Here is a 19,595-nt window from a genome sequence, read left to right on the forward strand (position 1 = left end):
ACAGTAGATCAGCATCTGTAGCCTTCAAGCAATGCAACTATCATTTAGGATAATTTCTCACTTTTCTATGACTTCTTCACAGCCCCCCACACACTGAAACACCAAAAGCTGGAAACCCTTTCAACTCACCTCTCTGCTAATGAAAATGTTAATCTGACCCCAGGAGACTGACTAACACTGAATAAATGCTTTTGGAAGTTTTCATTTATTCATTTATTTTTGCTTCACTGCATGAAGCTTTCCTTGTTTGGCAAGTATTTATATTTTCCAAATTCAAATTAAAATTGAATTCCATTGGATAAAGGGAAATAAGCATTTCCTCTCAGGAGTTAACCCATGCTTTCTCAAAATGTTTTTTCTGCAGTATAAGTGATGTTCATCTTTTTATTACCACTGTTCTCTTTATGTTGTTGATTTTAGATGGTAGGTTACTGTGCTTTTATTTTTTCATTATTTCATCTTCCCCTTCCTGCTAGTAAGTTCTTTCAAAACATCTCTAGAGAAATGTCTAATATCTTGGCATATAGAGGTAGATCTTGGTGTATAATTATTTTCAACCATGATTAAATAGCAACACCAAGTCAAATTGTTATATAAATTAAAGCCACTATGAAATGTTGTGATAAGAAAGATTCTGGGAATATAGATTAAAAGTAAAATGTTCAGCTCATATACGCCTAATTAATGGCTTAGGCTGCAGCCTTGTCAAGCATCAGAGAGAAGAACTAGGTCCTTAGCTCACAAACTTAGGTGACCATTTCCATTGTCCTGAGACTGAGCTGTAGTACCAACTTCTCCATCTCTGGCCACCATGAGACTTAGGTTCAATAGGTCTGAAAGTTTCATGATCCTCATAAATTCTGAACATCACTGGATATGATGAATTTTCTCATTGTTTTCATCTGTGAAGACATCTATGAAGATTTTTATTTCAAATGTTTTTCTTCTTGAAGTATACTTTATGGAAAATGGAGAAATTAGCAGAGATTTACTATTATTTTCTATAAACAAAATAATCACCATTAGTGTGCAGACCTTAATTAGAGATGCTGTCTATTCAATTTCAGTAACATTCCTCAAGAGAAAATAGAAACTCTGCAAACTCTGACTACAAATGGCACTTATGCAAGTATGTTTTTAGCCTATACTCTGTGTATCTACCTATCTATCTAATCTATATGCCTAAAATTTGATTCGGGTAAACTTTCCAATAATGCTTATTTTAAAAAAGCCCATTTATATAAGTATTTATATTTCTTTGATTTATTGATTTCCTAAAATCAGAAAAATACCACCAGTAGTCCATCAATGTAGATTTCTTACCCTCAACACTATCCAAGTCGCAGGAGTTCCTCCTTTTAATTATAAAAAGTGTGAGTTTGGTGACCTCACCAGACTAATCATTTCATCCTAGAACAAGCAGTTTCAAAAAGAAACACACTCAACACACACACACACACACACGTATAGTAACAGAAATTCTCTCAGCCAGCTAAGCAGACTAGTCTTTACAATGGTGTGATGCTTATCTTTGTGGGTGATAAAGCTTTGGAGGTGGATCTCCTTAGATAAGAAAACAAGGAAATGGGTAAGAAGTATTTCAGAGGGTATCTTATCTATTCTATGCTGGGGCTTCACACAAAGTATGTATGGAGTAATTATAATTTCTGTTCAGGGTTTTATTAATAGGCATTGCTCAGATGTACACAACTGACTGAAAGTCTGACCTTGTTCACACTAGTGAACTTGTTCTCCAGAGAAGAAAACTGATAGCAGGCTTCTTTGTCATCAAAGGGTGAAGAAATGTGACAATCTGGGAACTGGTTTTAGGGCCCCATCTGCTAAACCAGAGAGAAATCAAGATTTTACAGTTCTATAAATATTTTAGTGTATCCCATCATTTATGAACTGTGGCAGCTATCATAAAACGTCTCTGACTTTTGTTACAACTGCATATAAGGCCAGAAAATTGCATCTCGTGGTAAACCATAAAAACCTAAGTAAAAGCACCATTCCTTTCAGTATATTCTAAAAATATACAACCTCCCTGTCAGTACATGGCAGAGTAGTTACCATCCCATGATGCCTGTTTCTTTCTCATTTTTTTATCTGATCTTACCCTGGTCTTTTCAAGCCCTTTTGTATTTCAGTATCTTTTTATGTTTCATAAATAATAGCCATCGCCATATAACAGCTGAAATAGATTTTAGTTTGTTACAATATACTGTAAGCAAGAGACACTGGATCATGATAATTCTGCCGTCCTGTAAGCTTTCATTCTTGATCCAGTGTCTAATTGCTCAAGCTGTCATTCTCCTTTTGTCTCCACTGAGTTTCTTTAGGTCATGATCAGAAGAGCTTAATTAAGAAATGGTCAGCAGATTTCTAAGAGGCAGCTACTCCTAGGGAACTATACAGAAAAAAATACAAGTAAGACCAACTTGGCAGTGAGATTCAAATAGCGATTTGTGGTTTGCTCCATCTGTCTTTGCTACACACTCTTGTTCTCTGACTTTTAAAAATGTTTTATGATACACTCGCTATATTTTATCTCTTGAATATGTTTTGATTCTGCTGATGGCCCCTCAAATATTTAACTGCTCTGAGGATCGTGTGACCTTCCAAGGAGGACAGACTGTTCAAACTGGCATCATTTGATCAGACAGCAGAATGTCTCTCTTCTTACTGGACTATAATATGATAGCCTCACTAACGTCAACAAGGTAGTAGATGCTAGAGTTTTGCAGTCATTTGTGGGAATCTGAGAGCTCTCACTTTATTCTGACATACAGCTGATTCTATATGGATTATATCTGGGGTGGCTGGGTAATAATATTACTTTTTGTTCTTTATTTCTTCCACACAAGTGAACATGTGATTCTCAATGTCCAAGTCTGCCTGAACATTTATCATATAAGTCAAATCATTCCCAGCTTATATTTTAATGTTATTTCCACCCCCTTAAAATCCATCTTTCTACTCTAGCTTTCCTCCCTATAAATAAGCCATTTTCATTTGCAGTGAACAACGGCAGGCTAATACTTGGGATGGGGATGTGAGTTTGAGACAATGTGAGGGTGATTTATGGACCATGAATATAGTTTGGGCATACGGTGGTCCGTGATGGACTGCCCTGCGCGGCTGTGTTCTCGGACATGAGTGGTGAAAATTAGGTCATATCCTGGACCTTTCTCCCATACTGTATAGATCCCACTTCTGACCTGGGAAAAAACATTCAGACACAGACAATCTGAGCAAAGGAAGAATGGACAGAACTCCAGGAAAACCCTGCAGGAGTCTGCAGGGCCTCAGTAGAAAGATTACTGCCTTGCTGGTGAGGTTTGAGACCCCATTGCCTAGTGCTGGAGCCCCTTTCTGGTACTACAAGACTCCACCCAATAATAACAAGCCTACGAAGATGTCATATACCTGAGACTTTAATGACAGTGACTAGGGGAGGCGATGAAAATTGTGACCGAGAAGCTGGTTTTTTGGAACATTTAATCCAGAGCTTGCAGGATACACTGACTTATAAACATGCCATAGAATAAAATGCAAAACTAAGAGAAAAATCAGGGTTGAAAACCATAGTGAGAGAAGGGCTTATCCTGGCTGTAAAGTTAACACACACATGGCAGTCTTGCCAAACAGCCCTGAAAGCTTTGCCGCTTACTATCCAAGGTGAGTTGATTTAATATCTCAAATCCTCAATTTCCTCTTCTGTGAAATGGGCTTCCTTGAGCTCGCAGGATAGTATACTGACAGGACCATAGTACTTGTTAAATATTTTGAATAACATCCCTGTCTACTCATAGTTATTATGAGAATCAAAGTGTATAAGATGACCCACCTCAGCACCTGAAGCAAGAGAGAAATACTCAGTTACTGAGGAACTGAGCTCTTGTTAATATCACTATGTCAGTGTGTCTGACACATAGTAGATGCTCAGCAGATTTTGGCTGAATTGAATTAAATTGGACGGAGATGTATTGAAGTGATATGTAGGGATACATTTCTACTCATTAAAAATAGTCTTGGAGAGGGGTATTTCCACTTATACTAAAATAGGAATGAGTGAACTGAGTGAATATCGAGTAAGGCCAGTGGTACTGAGCACTATGCAGTATTTACTTTATGAAATTATCATTAAAATGCTGTAAGTTAGGCATTTTTCCACTTCAGTGATAAGGACATTAAATCTCAGAGAGGAAAAGTAACTTACCTATGGTTACACAACCAAATGGCAAAGCCAGGATTTGATCTCAGGTATCTGGCTCAAAAACCAAAAGACCAAGAGGAAAGACAATAGCAGACTGGAGATACTGAAAAGCTCCTGAGTCAGCATTCTGTCACGCCAGGAAAACAATATTAGAATGCTGAGTAATTGAAGCAATGTTGTTCAGTTGCTAAGTTATGTCTGATCCTTTTGTGACCCCATGGACTGTAGCCCACCAGTCTCCACTGTCCATGGGATTTCCCAGGCAAGCATACTGGAGTGGGTTTGCCATTTCCTTCTCCAGGGGGATCTTCCCAATCCGGGGAACAAACACACGTCTACTGTGTTGGCAGGTGGATTCTTTACCATCTAAGCCACCAGGGAAGCCCAATTAAAACAAGACACATGTTAACATTTTACCTAACAATTCCTAAAAATCTCTTAAACTGTTATGATTTGTGAATCCTATAGTAAGCTGTCATCTTAAAAAAATAACTTCTCTCATTAGAGATCGGCGATTAACGAGTGCTCTGAATTTGTGCTCTTCCTCTTGACACCAAGTCCTGGTTGAGCTGGAGCATATATGTTTGTGGTGTTGGTGCAGGATCCCCCTGCGTTCCAGGGGGAGAGTGCTCACCTGCTCCCACACAAATGAGCAGAAGGACCCTGCTAGAGTGGCCCACGAGTGCCTTCTTTAATTTGTCACAGAGGAACTGAACGTCATGTAAGACCTTATTTATTGGTGTGTTGCTGCTGCTGCTGTTTCACTAGAATTAAGACCAGTGAGAAGACATTATAAGGAAGCAGATTTAAGTCCTATAAAATAAGAATTTTTCCAATCATTAGAGCCGTTGTCAAGTGTCATCTACTCTGGAAGAGATTTTAGTAGTGAGCAGAAAATTGAACAGATGATGTCTAGGCTGCCTTTTGACCAGAAATGCTGTGATTCTATGGGAGAAGGTATCTTGAAAGCAGATGTTTTTCCTTATTTGATAGTCTTTTTTTTGTCTGATTGATAATCACAAATTTGAAAGAGAATAGGAAGTCTTTCTCTACAGCAGCATGGGAACTGTTAGTTGCATCATATGAGATGAGTTCCCTGAACAGGGATTGAACCCAGTGGTCCCTGCAATGGGAGCATGGAAGGGAAGTCCTGAAAATGAAGTATTTTTAAAGAAAGACTTTTAAAGTAAAATGGAGAAGCCTGGTCACAGATAAATTTGTTTAATCCTGTAATCTGGACTCATGGAGCGCATTGTGTGTTTCGATCAAGGCAAATGTGGTTCCAGCCTTGTAAACCACACAGAACAGTGGGATCTAGTTGTTGACAATGATCCTGGTAGACTCTAACTGTATATACAAATAAGTGTCTGAAAATTTTGAAAGTTAAAGCATTCCAGGCTTGCCAGGGAGGGCTGAAATTTCCATCAAAGAACGCTCTGACGTGTTTCCGAGGTCCCTTCATACACTGTGCCTTTCGTCATCATTCTTGGTTGGATGCAGTTGTCCAGTCTGCGTGCTGACAAGACTGCTCTTAAGGGCTCCAAGTTCCATGTCCAAGCTGCCCATGTGTATCCAAAAGTACAAGCCCTCCTTTCTTTCGTCGGTTATGCGTTTACGATGGCCCTGATAGAGCGACTCTGGACTGTAGGAATTCATTTCCGAAGCAGGAAGTGAGACCAGGAGGAAGCACAACAAAGTCGATGCGTGTCTGTCGTGGTAACTAAATCCACGTCTGGGTTTAATCAGAGGGCAGTGGTGAGTCATGACGTGGAGAGCAGGGGTCTTCATGGCACTAATCAGCCGCAGAAGCCCACATCAAAATGTGGCTTCGGTGCTTGACTTCCTGCTCTCCATTGTTCCAGACAGCCATCCTTAGAGCCGGAGGTGCAGCAGAGACGATCGATGCTTTAAGTTCTTGTTTTCACGTTTCACAGCTTTCACAGGAGTGCATGCCTCCAAGCCACAGAGACAGGCCAGCACAATAGTATTTACCCCGAGAGCGATGACCTTGTTGGATCTGGATTCATGGTATCGATGCTTGTCTGCAGCCTCCTGCTCCAGTAGCTCTGTGATTGGACCTACGGGAGATGCCGCGTCTCCCTCTTGTCCATGCTGGCATCTTGCCTGGCCAAGGGGGTGTCCCTCCCTCGTGTGAGTTATCTCTCTCCCCAAGATCTCAAGGAGACTCCAAGGCAACTTCGCCTGGGGCTTTGTGTTTTGAAAGTCTGCCCCTAGAAAACGTTATCTTTCTGCAGCACATGGGCCTCTGTGGGAAGTGTTCTTCTAAGGAAAGCAAATCATTCTTATTCATTGCCGAGCGCTGCCTCACACGCAGACTAGGAAGGCATTGCAGGCAAATTACTGTATATAGAGGAGGAGGAGGGTTAAAGCTCACATTCTGAGGCTACAAGCAGGAGGCTACATCTAGTGTTACTGTTCTTTTAGAAAAAGAACATAAGTGGAACAGAGGCTAGAAAGATCGCCATGTTAACTTCTAGGCCATTTTCCTATTACATCAACTATATCTGTAATCAACATCAGTTTACACTCAGCAAGCACAAACAAATACTCAGTATACTTAGCAACTCAGCAAGTTGGAGAAGACTCATGAGAGTCCCTTGGACTTCAAGGAGATCAAACCAGTCAATGCTAAAGGAAATCAGTCCCGAATATTCATTGGAAGGACTGATGCTGAAGCTAACACTTTCTCCAATACTTTGGCCACCTGATGCGAAAAACCGACTTATTGAAAGAGACCCTGATGCTGGGCAAGGCTGAAGGCAGGAGGAGAAGGGGACAACAGAGGATGAGATGGTTGGATGGTATCACCTACTCAATGGACATGAGCTTGAGCAAGCTCCGGGAAGTGGTGATGGACAGGGAAGCCAGGCGTGCTGCAGTCCATGGGATCACAAAGAGTTGGACACGACTGAGCAAGTGAACTGACTGATACTCAACAAGTTTTGGTATTTGGAATAATATTATTTTTGTAAATGCAAAAGTATTATTAATGCAAATAGTGATAGGTTGTCATGTCCTTACTCAAAACGAAGATTTCGTACCACTTTTGAATTCTGCCATGAATTTTAAATTATTTCGTTCATTACTTCATTTGGGATTTGAAATTTGACTTATTAGAGCTTTAAAATCTATTTAAATGTAGATATATCTGACTTTTTCCTTTATTTTCCATGCCCATTTATACTTCAGTGGTTTTCTATAATCAGAAAGAAAAAATCATTGGTGTCTTAAATTGGTGATTTTATTTTGCATTTCCTAATAAATAAAAATTAATACATAGCATTTAATAAACATTTAGCCAAGAAGATCTGTAATTCTCTGCTCCCAGTATAACAGGATATACTGAAGGAGGACTTTCTTTTCTTCACTCTGAGACAAAATGCATTCCCTCATCACTAATAAAAAGATTTATACAACAAATCTAAAAGTGAAGTCTTGATCAAATTCACATGTGAGGAGAATTCACTCTTCAAAAGACTGGTGACAAGTCACTTAGCAATCTTCAGCTAAATGGGCAGTTTTTGTCCATAATTTAGGGCAGAAGTTCCATTCTTCTTAGGGGACATTCATTTCTGGAAGAAGAGTGTCTTGTCAATGCAGGTCCTGAGGAGGAGTCCTTACAGACGTTTTGTGAAATGTTGTTCTTGTATAACGAAAGGGATCATCCTATGGCTAGAGAATGTTATTTTGAACAGGTGTATCTCCTGGACATTTGAAAGATGGCAACTTTTCTACTCTATACACATTTCCTAAGCTCCTTGACATAGAGTTGTTGACAGAACTGTTTGCTTTTTCCTGGTTATATTGTTTCTTGTGGGGCTCAGCTTGTTGACTTGAAGAGAGCGACCTGATCTCGTAATTGCCTCCAGAGCAAATACTCCTGTGACCCCCTAGGCTGCCAGGAGTTTACAGCATCCAGTTTTCACTACCTCTAGGAGGACCACCTTACTTCGAAGGGAAATGGAGAATGTTTTACTTTAGATAGTCTCAAAACAAGACTTGGTGTAGCAACAGAAAGGAGAAATCATGAGGGAATATGAAAACGTTGGCATTGCCTGTTCCCTTTTGTTCTCAACTTTCAGTTCCTTTTCTTGCTGCAGACTTAAGCAACACAGTGGAAAATGGTGCTGCTCTCCCATGAAACTATAAGAATAGTTTCAGGTTAAGGAATTGATTTTGCCATGGCAGAAAAACAAACAAAAAAAGTTTTGTGTTCAGAAAACTTCTGTTCTTCCCATAAGGCTGTCAGTGGTCCTTCACGCTCTTTGTAATGTCCCAGGGAACAATCACGGGGTGGCAGTGAGCATCATTAACCTAATGACTTGGAGTGCCTTGCCCTGGGCCACAATTTCCATTCTTACTTTCTCAGGACATAATTTGGTTTAGCCAGGGCTTAATTTCTTTAGAGGCTTGAGCCCAGGGGCCTCCACAATAATTTCCATGTCTACAGCACCATGTTTTTTGGTAGAAAAACATCCAGAAATAACCAGTAGACATGCTATACTTGGTTAATAAAATTTTAGACTGAGTGCCACTGACAATTTTATTTCACAACTGCTCCTTCCAATAGGTATTTCTACACTTAGTAATTAGAGTTGTCATTGAAATATAAAATAAATAAATAGCTAATAGGTAGATCCCTGGTAACTCAGCGGTAAAGAATCTGCCTGCAATGAAGGAGACACAGGAGACTCGGGTTCAATCCCTGAGTCAAGAACATCCCCTGGAAAAGGAAATGGCAATCCATTCCAGGATTGTTGGGAAAGTCCCATGCAGAGGAGTCCTGCAGGCTACGGTCTTGTGGGGTCACAAAGAGTTGAACACAACTGAACACACACATGCACAAGCAATAACAATTTTGCCATCTCACTTTTGTGTTGGAGATGCTGTATCAGAAAAAAAAAAAAAACTTCACAGTCGTAAACATCTACGTTTTGAAGTAAATCATAGAAGAGTTTCTTATGTGCCACTAAAGCGCTGGCAGTAACACTATCTGCACTTTTATTTTATATTATACAGTTCAAGTACAGCTTGTCTTTTTATCAGGGCTTTGGCCTGAGAGTAAAGGATTCCGGATCTGCGTTCCCTTGGACTGCGCACAGAACGTCTGAGAATGGCTTGCACATTCTGACAACCTCAGAATTTTATTTAAACAAATTCTTCTCCTGCAATTCCCTACAGAGCAGCTATTGTGCCCTTTTGTTGATTGTAGTGGACACACTGCAGATCTCCGATTACGTCCCCATGGACCACCCACCACAAGGCGGTCTTGTCCCCCGAGCGCAGCAGCGCTGGCAGGCTTACGCCTCCTGGAGACTGGAGAGAGGCTTCTGTCCAGCCCCTGTCTCCGCTGGCCCCTCATCTGTGCTTTTCCTGATGAATAACCTAATCAGTTACCCCAAACCACTTAGGAGTACGTACATCGTCTAACATAATAATCATTAGGTGGTGAAAAGAAAACATCATAATGTTCTTTTGGATAGGGAAGCTGACAGCTTCCAGACAACATAGAGCTCTGTCTGGATGTGACGCTGTAGTGCTGGAACAATCCAGTTGCCTTTGAAAGCATGTCTGTTCAGTTGCTCAGTCGTGGATGACTCTTCTGCGACCCCATGAACTGTAGCAAACCGGTCTGCTCTGTCCATGGGACTCTCCAGGCAAGAATACTGGAGTGGGTTGCTATTTCCTCACCCAGGAGATCTTCCTGACCCAGGAATTGAACCCGTCTCCTGCATCTCCTGCATCACAGCCGAATTCTTTACCCACTTTGCCACCTGAGAAGCCCTGCCTTTGAAAAGACAAGATTAAATAAAATATGACATGATTCCAAGTATTGTCATGAACCTCTGAGTGTTTACAGTCAGTGCCTTAAACCTAGCACTTCTTTTGTAATCTTCTGAAGGAGGTAATATGATTATTAAAATCTCTTATTAATAAAGTAGCATTTGAAAATGTTCTTTGTATATGACGTGAGGCAACATATATCAAGGTAAATTGTGGATTGAAAATGATGATGTGGTTCTGGGTAAATAATATAGATTCTGATTCTTTGCATTAAATTCTTTTCCCCGTTAAGTCTGGTTTACCTGAATATGATTTCTGGAATGGCGTCTCACTCTATTCCAGTTTCTTCTTGGTGTTTCTCCTGCAAAAATAAGGATACTCCCTTAAATTCAAATAAATCAGATGCTATTTCAATTAGTGTGCAAAACTACTCTGAAAATATATTTCTATTGTCATAGTTACCATTTACCATACATTTGTAGCTCAAATTTTTTAAAAAGGAACAGCCCTTAAAATTTTATGAGTTAACTGAGTAGCAGAATAAAAAAGAATAAAATTTAGTTTCAATTTATTAGTTTGTCTTCACTAACATTAGACAAAATTGCTCTATTATTCAATTTTTTCATTAATAGATATATGCATAACCCTGTATTTATGTTTCAACACAGAAATGTGGAAAGAACTTTGGGTTTATATGTGATAAATATTTTAGCTCTTTCAAATATATATTATTTAGTTTCTTCTAAAAATGAGTAGCAAAAAGCCACAGTTAAAGATATAAAACATGTTAGTTGACTTCAGCAATTCCTGCTTTGCATTATCACTCAAGAAACTTATTCCTTAATAATTGCATCATTATAAATCATATACCCACAATTAGAATGGAAAATATGAGGTTATCAAATTCATGCTCTTTTTAATTTATGGATCAGAATTAAGTATTACTATTATGCATAATAGAGACAAACTGATACCCTAATAACTTTCCTCTTACTTATTTTGATTCTGCAGTCTTGCTCACCTCCAACACTGTGCATGAATGCACACACACACACACACACACACTCCAGGATCAGTTTTTGATCAAGATTGTGATTTTTTTTTTTTACCATGCAGGGTTTGAAGGCATTTATTGTGGAACAATAAAAAATGCTGGTGTTTTGTAGATTGGAAAAAACTGATGGTAGTAATAATAGACCTGAACACATACCTGTAGGTATGTATAGAAAGAGTAAGTTGCTCAGTCGTGTCTGCCTCTTTGGGACCCCATGGACTGTAGCCCACCAGGCTCCCCTGATCATGGGATTTTTCCAGGCACATGTAGATAAATCCCCGATGGCTCAACGGTAAAAGAATCTGCCCGCATTGCAGGAGACACGGGTTCGATCCCTGAGTCAGGAAGATCCCCTGGAGGAGGAAATGGCAGCCCTCTCCAGTATTCTTGTCAGGAAAATCCCATGGACAGAGGAGCCTGGCAGGCTACAGTCCATGGGGTCTCAGAGAGTTGGACACGACTGAGCAGCCAACACACAAAGTGTTTACAGTCACTTTTGTAGATGTTGCCGAGTGTTTCCCAGAAAGGTTGTCCCAGTGTGTACTCCCGTCTTCTGCTCCTGAGAGTTCTACTTGCTGCTAATCCTCACCAGCGCCAACAATCTAATGTCACGCCTCAGTCATTGTGAGGTACGTGTAGTAGTATTGCATTGTGTTTTGAAGTATTTCCTTCAAAACTAACATACTAATGATTTTACAGATATTTTTGGTAGTTTTTGAAATCCTGTTTATGGTAAAGTGCCTTTCAAGTAGTTTTCTATTGTCCTCTTGGGCTGTAGGGTCTCTTTCTTGTCATGTAGGAGTTTGTTGGAGATTCAGAAGATGCGTCCTTTATTGGCGACGAACACTTCAAATGCATTCTCCCTGACTGGAGTTTGCATTTTCCGTCTCTGAGTGGTTTATGAGAAAAAGTAATTCTTAGCTTTTTTTTTTTTTTTTTTTTTTATTAGTTGGAGGCTAATTACTTCACAACATTTCAGTGGGTTCTGTCATACATTGATATGAATCAGCCATGGATTTACACGTATTCCCCATCCCGATCCCCGCTCCCACCTCCCTCTCCACCCGATTCCTCTGGGTCTTCCCAGTGCACCAGGCCCGAGCACTTGTCTCGTGCATCCCACCTGGGCTGGTGATCTGTTTCACCATAGATAGTATACATGCTGTTATACAGAGTGAAGTAAGCCAGAAAGATAAAGAACATTACAGCATACTAACACATATATATGGAATTTAGAAAGATGGTAACGATAACCCTATATGCAAAACAGAAAAAGAGACACAGAAATACAGAACAGACTTTTGAACTCTGTGGGAGAAGGTGAGGGTGGGATATTTCAATTCTTAGCTTTAAAGTGTCTCAATGTCTCGTATTTTCCCTTCAGAATTAGAAGTTTCCATGTCTTATTTGAGAAATCTTTGCTAAATCAAATTACATGAAGACAGTGTTTTTATTTTTTCTTCTAAAATTTGTATTGTTTTACCTATCACATTAAGACCTAGAGTCCATTTGAGAATTGGATTTGGGCTACAGTGTGTATTTGTGTGAGATGAGGATTAAGAGGCATCATTTTTCCATGTGGTTTCTAATGACTCAGTGTTACTAATTGAAAACACTATTCTTTTACTACCGCACTGTCATTTTGCTGTTTTTATTGTAAATCACACGACTGGATACCCGTAATAGACAAGTAATCACTTGTCTATCCTTCCACCAGTACGCTATCTTTTTATGACTCAAACATTTTAACATGGATTCTTGTTATGTCGTGACAATCCTCTGGCTTTATCCTTCTTATTTAAGACTGTCTTAGTTATTTTTGTTCCTTTTTATTGCCTCATAAATTTTAATATAAAAATTTTAACTTGTGCCCGCACATACAAACACCTGAAGTTCTGTGGTGTTACAGCCCTCCACCATACAGGTCTTCCTTAATTTTCTCAATCATGTTTTGAAATTCTCTGTGTAAAAGTTCGTCATTTATTTATTTATTATTTTAGCTTAACTATTTGATGATATTTCATGTTTGTGTAAGTGACATTTTAAAATTTTCACTTTCTATTGATTTATGCCAGTATCTAGAAATGCTGTTGGTTTCTCCAAATTGACCTTTTGTCATCTGATCTTTTGTTTAATCCACTTATTAGTTTTACCAGTTCATCTGTAGATGATACGTGTACATCATGTCATCTTTATTTCTTCCTTTGTGATTGCTTTCTTTTCAGTTTCCTTTACTTTGCTTCCCACATTAGGTAGGATCTCCATTAAAATGTGAATGGAAGTAATAATAGTAGGGATTTTTGTTATGTTTTGAGCTTATGGGAAATATTTCAGTGTTGCATTATTAAACATTATTCTTCATACGATTTTGTTATAAATACATTTATTAGGTTAGAGAATTTTTTCTCTCCCTACTTTTTAAGATTGCTGTTATTGTGAATAAGTCTTGAATTTAATCAACTTTTGGCATCTATTGTAGTGGTATTTTCTTCTTTTCCTATTAATGTGATAAATTACCATGATTTTTTTTAATGTTATGATAAACTTGTCTTCCTAAAAAAAAGGCTTAAATTGGTCATGATGTATTGTCATTTTTGTGTATCTTTGCATTTAACTTTCTAACATTTTAAGATTTTTGTATCTGTAATAATGAGAGAGATCTTTTTCCTCATTATAATCTGTTTGGCTCTCATAGTCAAGTTATGCTGACCTCAGAAATACTTTGAGAAGTTTCACTTTTGAGTATTTTGAGAATTAACTGTAGAAGTGATCTGGGCTCAGCTTTTGCTTTATGAGAAGGTCTTTAATTATAGATTCAACAGCTTTAATTGATGTAGAATAACTCAGATTCTCCATTTTTTCTTATTATGTTACTTTTGAAACCTTGCTTCTTATCTAGTAATCTTTCAGTGTGTTCTAAATTTGTAGATATACTGATCCTAAAATTCTCATGAAGTTGCTTATAACTTGATACATAGGTTACTTAGAAATATTTTGGCTCATTTTCAAACTACTGGGCATTTCCTAAAAATTGTTTTGTTATTAATTTCTAGCTTCCTTTCACTGTGGTCAAAAAAAGAAGTTTACACTGGTTAGTTACTAAGTTGTATCTGACTCTTTGCAGCCCCATGGACTGCAGCATGCCAGGCTTCCCTGCCCGTCACGATCTCCTGGAGTTTGCTCAAACTCATGTCCATTGAGTCTGTGATGCCATCCAACTATCTCATCCTCTGTTGCCCCCTTATCCTTTTGCCCTCCATCTTTCCCAGCACCAAGGTCTCTTCCAATGAGTCAGCTCTTGGCATCAGGTGGCCAAAGTACTGGACCTTGAGTTTCAGCATCAGTCCTTCCAATGAAGATTCAGGGTTGATTTCCTTTAGGATTGACTAGTTTGATCTCCTTGTTGTCCAAGGGACTTGCAAGAGTCTTCTCCAGCACCACAGTTTGAAAGCATCAGTTTTTCAGCACTCAGCCTTCTTTATGGTCCAACTCTCACATCCATACATGACTACAGGAAAAACCATGGCTTTGACTATACATTAGTGTACATTGCTATGCCGCATATGATCAGTCTGGATGAGATTCATGTGGTCTTGAGACGTAAATTTTGTTTTCTGTTGTCTTCAGTTTTTTAACATTCTAGATATGTTATTTAGATCAAATTTGTAGATCATGATCAACTATATTCCTAATAGTATGCGTCTGCTTCTACAATCAGCCTTTGGCAGAAATTACTGCATTTAATTCACAAATAATCCTGTAAGATCAGTATTTAAAGATGAGATGTCTTATGTATGGAGTTTCATTAAATTTAACAAAAGTACTTAAAGCCAATGAATGGCAAAGCTGAGACCCAGACATAAGTTTCTTTGTCTGCAAAGTTTCACTTCTCTTTCCTTCACACAACACTGCTTTCTTGCATCACTAAGTAGATGTATTTTAGGATATCAGTCTAGGCCATGAGACACTATTTTCCTGAGAAATGCCTCTCTTCTATAAGGACTAACCTATGGCAGCTCTCTGTGTTCTTAACATACTACTGACTTGTGGGTAGTTGGGAAAGAGATGAACAACACTGGACCAATGTTGGGCCCCCAGAATCAATCTCTTGCAATGTTTTGAGGTAAATTGAGACTAATAGTTGGAAGTTATGTCAAAGGATAGCATAAAGGTCAATCCATTTTTGCTACCCAGGTTTCCGTACTTCTTAATGTCTGTTTGCCTTTTCATTAGCTAATTTATAATGATTTGTTTCACTAGCAGCTGGATACTCTAATCTTTGCTACAACCCTGCCCTCCAGGCATTTGCCAATTTTTACCTGTGAACTGTGTTCATATACAGAATATATAAATAGTTTCTATAAGTCAATAACAAAAAGACACAGTAATGGAAATACAGTCAAAAGACAATCAGCTGATGGTATGATGGTTGTATTCAGTTTCCAAAAATCTGTCAAGCTATATGGAACAGCTAAGTCCATGTGCCACAACCACTCAGCCTGTGCTCCAGAGTCCACAAGTCACAACTTCTGAGCCTGCACAACTTCTGAGCCTGCAACTACTGAAGCCCAGGCACCCTAGAGCCTGTTCTCCACATGAGATGCCACACAAAGAGAAGTCCATGTGCTAGAACTAGAGTTCCAGTTCCAGTTCTCACTCACTGCAGCCAGAGAAAAGCCCACGCAGCAAGGAAGACTCAGGACAGTCAGAAACTAAACCAAATAACACTGCTTAAATGGTCAAATTGGAAACTCAGTGGATATCTTGCTCCATTGCACCATCAAAATCTTATTAAAGAAAACAAATCATTTTCATCATGGAAAATGAAAACGTATGTACATTAACATTCACAGTTAAACATAAAGCATATAAATATACATTTTATTTTTGCTCATCTTTTGATATCATCTTTATTGGTCAGTTGATTAAATTTCGTCATATTTTCCTGTGACCTTTGGACCAAAACTGCACTCACGTTGTGTCCTTCCAAGAGCCCGGTTTTTGTCTTAATTGGAGCAATGGAGAGCATGAAAACAACACAACTGGAAAAAAGCACTCGGAACAATGAAGACCCAGCACAGCCAATAAATAAATAAAATCATTTCAAAAAGATCTATCAGCTGAATCCTGTGATTTGTGTGTTTTTTTCTGTATATTATATTTACATATGAAAATATTCTTTAAATCTTTATGGGTACTTTCTTTCTTTCTTTTTTTTTTTCATTTGTTTTTATTAGTTGGAGACTAATTACTTTACAATATTGTAGTGGTTTTTGCCATACATTGACGTGAATCAGCCATGGATTTCCATGTGTTCCCCATCCCGATCCCCCCTCCCGCCTCCCTCCCCATCCCATCCCTCTGGGTCTTCCCAGTGCACCAGCCCTGAGCATCTAATTTCTAACACATTTAAAATTATAGAACCATCTAACTTTCTCCTGAGTCTTTCTCCATATCAAGCTCCATATGAGATGGCTTTCTTTTTCTCAGATACAACAGGTCTTTATTTTTTCTTCTTCAACAGTTCTGCCCATCTTGAAACAGTATTTGATGCTGATACTGAAAAAAGGACATGGGTCCCTCCCAGGCATCTTAAAGTGGAGGTCCCTCCCATATGCCTGTGATGCTGATGAACTGCTCTGTGAAGGAGGAGTATAACGTTCAGAATCAGTTCCTTCGCAGGCACTACTGGTCATCTCCTGCCACAAAGAAAGTATTGAAAGATCAAAAGAAACATGCTTTTGCCACTCAAGTGCCCCTGAGATCTGTCCCCAGTGCTATTACATATGTATTAATAATAACTTTTAAACAGAAATAGAAATATTAAATAGAAATTTAAATAGTGAAGTTTTCACATAATCACTTAGAAGAATAAGTATGAGACACACAAAGAAAAATGCATAGTTCTCTCAAACATTGACCACTAGTTAGAATTGAATTTCCAAGAGCACTAGTTAGAATTGAATTTCCTGTTTTGAATTAAGTGAACCTGAATGGTTCTTCTTTAAAAGCAAAATAAGAGGACTGAAAGGGAACAAAAAAAAAAAAAAAAAGGACAGAAGGAAGGAAAGGAGAAAGGAAGAAAGAAGGAATGAGGCCTCCGTATGAAAATGCATGTTATTACAATCCCAGCAGAGTCTTAATAGTTTTACAATTACAGTAATAGCTGCTGATTAGATATTTTATTAATAATAGTTGGCTCTGAACACGTCTTCTTTTTATAATTTGAAGTATAGTTGATTTACAATGTTGTATTAGTTTCTGGTGTACACCAAAGTGATATTTACATATATGTATACGAATCACTTCAACACAAAAAAAGAAATATATATACCACACACATATACAAAATGTGTGAACTTATGTATGTGAATCACTTATATATGTGAATCACTTTTATCACACTACATATTCTTTATCCATTCATCTATCAATGGACATTTGAATTGCTTCCAAATGGAATTGCTTCCATGTCTTGGCTATTGTAAATAGTACTATAGTGAACACTGGGGGTGCATGTATCTTTTCCAAATAAAGTTTTCTCCAGATCCATGTCCAGGAGTGGGATTTCAGGATCATATAGGTAGCTCTACTTTTTGTTTTTTTAAGGCCTCCATACCGTTCTCTGTAGTGGTTGTACCAATTTACATTCCCACCAAATTCCCGCAGGAGGGTTCCTTTTTCTCCACACCCTTTCCAGCATTTATTGTTTGTAGACTTTTTGATGTCAACCATTCTGACTTCGGTGAAGTGATACCTTATTGTAGTTTTGATTTGCATTTATCTAATAATTGGGCTTCCCTTGTGGCTCAGCTGGTAATGTGAGTTTCGGTTCTGGGTTGGGAAGATCCCTTGGAGAAGGGAATGGCTACCTACCCCAGTATTCTGGCCTGCAAAAATATAAAGCACAGCCATGCAGTGCATTAAGCTGTAATTTAGAAAACTCCAAGTGGTTACTGAAAGCTGTGTTACCTGGGATGTTCCGTAGAAACCACATTGGATGCTGAAACAAACAATGGAATGTGCAAATAGACAAAATAGAAAGGTGAGGACAAATAATTGTGTAAAAATACTTTGAGAAAGGATAAGGGAATTATGCATAAAGCAAAACATGTTTTGAATCACTCTATGTTAGCTTAAACTGGAAATGGAGGAAACAACTTTGGTTCTTGGTAGGAAAGAAAACCATTTCACCGTTCTTGGAATGATCAGACTCTACAATTATCTGGAGTCTCCCTGGAGACCAGAAAGATTGGAATAGATATGTGAACAGATAGAGCCATGCTGAAAGAGTTCACAGATAAAATATAAACATGTATAACAGTTTGCCACCAAGGGCATCTTGATTGCAGGTAGACCTTACTGAAAAGCCCCTAGCCTTTTTTTTTTTTTTTTTTTTTTGGTTTAAAAAAGCAAAATAAAAAGCAAACAAACACACACATACAAACAAAACAAAACATGGAATTACAAAGCAAAATATGACTGGGGTTGAAATCTACCTTTCAGAGGGATGAAAAAGAAATACAAAGCATGACCTCTAACTACAGACTTTTCAGTTTACTAAGGAGTTTTGTGGAAGCTTGTGTGAGAAACTCAGTAATAAATTAATAACTACTTAGAATAATAGATATGCTTAGAATACTTGAGCGCCTCTGATGCAGCTTTGCTGGTGACGTGGAAGAAAGCCAGTAAGTTATTTTTATGACAAAGTCTCCCTTGTGTCATCCTTGTTTCCGTAGTGTCTACAACTGTGAATCAAGAAAAAATATAATAGTTTTTCATTTTGGATATACATTTATTTTCTATATTTGTAACAAACTGATATTGAATTCAATGTTGTAAGGACAGGTACAGCAGAGAATGGGGGCTTCCCAGGTGGCACTAGTGGTGAAGAATCCATCTGCCAATGCAAGAGACACAACAGACCTGGTTAGATTCCTGGGTCTGGAAATGGCAACCCACCCCAGTATTCTTGCCTGGGAAGTCTCATGGACAGAAGAGTTTGGCGGGCTACAGCCCGTGGGGTCTCAAAAGAGTCGGACACAACTGAGCACACACATGGAGGACAGCAGAGGGTAGAAAATATATGTGCCTTTGAGTCAGGTTAACCTAGATTCAAATTCTAATCCAGCTATCGACCAGCTACATGACCTTGTACAAGAACAACCTCTCTGAGCCTCAGTTTCTTCTCTAAAATGATGGAGATCACTGTTATTTGTACTTAAGGAAGCTTTGATGAAAATAGTGATCGCCTTTACCAACAAGATAAGAAGAAAAATATTAGTCTCCTACCTGGGGGACTACAAAGTTTCAGATTGTTTTCTAAGTCAATAGTTTCTTTGTCAGTAATTTGTTGGGAAAAAAATTTTTTTTTTTAACTAACCCTATACTTTTCCAGCCAAAGCATAACAAAGCCTAAGAAACAGTTTACGTTTTTGGAAAAAAAAGAAAAAGTTGTACAAAATGTATGTACTGTTATATGTGGCGTACTTTATAGTTCTCATAACTCCTTAATTA

The sequence above is a fragment of the Dama dama genome, chromosome 7 (assembly GCF_033118175.1).
Source record: "Dama dama isolate Ldn47 chromosome 7, ASM3311817v1, whole genome shotgun sequence".
NCBI classification, from domain to species: domain Eukaryota; kingdom Metazoa; phylum Chordata; class Mammalia; order Artiodactyla; family Cervidae; genus Dama; species Dama dama.